Genomic DNA, 2,489 nt, shown 5'->3' with positions numbered 1-2,489 from the left:
CCTTGGCCGGTTGCAAGGACGGGTCGGGTGTGGAATGCCCGACCGAATCGCCACTGACCCAGAGCGCCCCTAGCTGAGAACCCCGATATACAATCGCGGGGTCGGTGACACTGCAAGCAGTGGACCCCATTTGACGAAAGCACACGAGAGCAGGCTGGTTGGAGTGGAGACCCTCAGTCTCCCGGCAAAGACGACTACTGAGATCTATACACTCGACACCCGAGAGGTGACGAGAACCTTCTCGCAGAGCTTAGACCGCAGGAAACCAGGTCGTGGCGCTCGACCGGGGGAAAGTGCACTCGCCGGCAGCAATCGGACCCGCCCAGACAGAGCGGGTTAAGGACTCTAAGAACGCCCCCGTCGCCCGACAGCAAGATGAATTCCCCTGCGCTCGACTTTTAAGGATCCACCCGTTGGCCTCTAAGCGGTTAAGACTCTGAACTCTCTCTTCCAAAGTTCTTTTCAACTTTCCATCACGGTATTGTCCCGCTAATCGGACTCTTTGTCGTATTTAGCCTTAGTATGGAGTTTACCACCAGATTTGGGCTGCAATTCCCAAAAAACCGACTCCCCGAGGACGAGCCATAGCCGTGGTAGACGAGTGCCGGTAAAGGCCTGACCCCACTTGGGAGAGGGCCCCGATCGGGCGGACTTGGCCACCCGACTGCACGACAGCCGGTCGTCCCAAAACACCACATTCCCGGACCAGCGCAAGGCTGAGGGATTTCGGTGCAGGGCTCTCACACTTCACTCGCCGTTACTGGGGAATCCTGTTAGTTTCTTTTCCTACGCTTAGTGAATGATTAATTCAGCGGGTAGTCTCGTCTTGATATGAGGTCGGAAAGTGATCATTTCGATAAATGGTTTGGCCTTCACGGAGTCTCAACTGAAAACGTCAGTGACGGTGACATTCGAGCGCACACTGATGTGATTCGAGCTGCGTCTCTGTCGTCCGTTCTGGGCGATTTCAACACCGAACTACTCGGTTGTCGTGCGTAAAGCACCTCCGATCAGATAACATTTGGGACCGCTCCCCGTACCATGAAAACAATCAATCGACGTGGAGTTGTACGGCCCAAGGCGCAACGTTATGTGCATACCGTTGCGATAGATGTTTTGCCGACCCTCAGACAGGCGTGGCTCCGGGAGTGACCCAGGGCCGCAATGTGCGTTCAAGAATCGATGTCAATGTGTCCTGCATTCACATAATTCACGCACCTGGCTGCGCTCTTCATCGACACACGAGCCGAGTGATCCACCGCTTAGAGTGCATTCATCTCGTTTTTGTTTTTTGAGGCTGACGAAGAGCCGTGGCCCCGAAGTTCCTTTGCCCTGCAATTTTGGTTACTGCTTGGTACGTGTATTGATTGATAAGAATGACTAAACGTCGGGGCGGCCGTTGCTCATTAAACCGGTACAGATACCCCGACGTTTCGTCTTGCGTTGTCACGGGTTTTGTCAGTCGGAGTAGGGTCTGGCCCTGGTCTCGATGACATTGCGTTTTTCGTACACGAATTGTGTAGTTTTGCGTGTTTTGCAATTCGGTAATGATCCTTCCGCAGGTTCACCTACGGAAACCTTGTTACGACTTTACTTCCTCTAAATAATCAAGTTTGCTCGTCTTTTCGGCCACACCGACTCGAGAGTTTCCCCCGTGTCGGGACCAATCCGAGGAGCTCACTAAACCATTCAATCGGTAGTAGCGACGGGCGGTGTGTACAAAGGGCAGGGACGTAATCAACGCGAGCTTATGACTCGCGCTTATGGGAATTCCTCGTTCATGGGGAAGAATTACAAGCCCCAATCCCTAGCACGAAGGAGGTTCAACGGGTTACCCAACCCTTCCGGGCAAGGATAAGAGCACGTTGATTCCTTCAGTGTAGCGCGCGTGCGGCCCCGAACATCTAAGGGCATCAATACCTGTTATTGCTCAATCTCGTGTGGCTAAACGCCACTTGTCCTCTAAGAAGTTGCACCGAAGCAGAGCGGATCGGTGAACTATTTAGCAGGCTAGAGTCTCGTTCGTTATCGGAATTAACCAGACAATCGCTCCACCAAAACTAAGAACGGCCATGCACACCACCACAGAATCAAGAAAGAGCTCTCAATCTGTCATCCTTACAGTGTCCGGGCCGGGTGAGTTTTCCGTGTTGAGTCAAATTAAGGCCGCAGGCTCCACTCCTGGTGGTGCCCTTCCGTCAATTCCTTTAAGTTTCAGCTTTGCAACCATACTTCCCCGGAACCAAAAACTTTGGTTTCCCGTAAGCTGCCCGCCGAGTCATTGAAGCAACTCCGGCGGATCGCTAGTTGGCATCGTTTATGGTCAGAACTACGACGGTATCTGATCGTCTTCGAACCTCTGACTTTCGATCTTGATTAATGAAAACATTCTTGGCAAATGCTTTCGCAGTAGTTGTCTTACGGCGATCCAAGAATTTCACCTCTAACACGTAATACGAATGCCCCCGTCTGTCCCCTAATCATAAACC

General features: G+C 52.4%; 1 non-coding gene across 1 annotated transcript; it reads right to left on the bottom strand.

Annotated features, from left to right (window-relative positions):
* Positions 1 to 1,120: 1,120 nt before the first annotated feature.
* Positions 1,121 to 1,270, bottom strand: LOC117320233. The gene has a single exon (XR_004530957.1). It is a non-coding gene; the product is annotated as a 5.8S ribosomal RNA (ribosomal RNA).
* Positions 1,271 to 2,489: the final 1,219 nt, after the last annotated feature.

This window comes from Pecten maximus, unplaced genomic scaffold (assembly GCF_902652985.1).
Source record: "Pecten maximus unplaced genomic scaffold, xPecMax1.1, whole genome shotgun sequence".
Classification (NCBI taxonomy): domain Eukaryota; kingdom Metazoa; phylum Mollusca; class Bivalvia; order Pectinida; family Pectinidae; genus Pecten; species Pecten maximus.
Note: the sequence above shows the minus strand (reverse complement) of the source record. Positions and strands in the feature narration are given on the sequence as shown.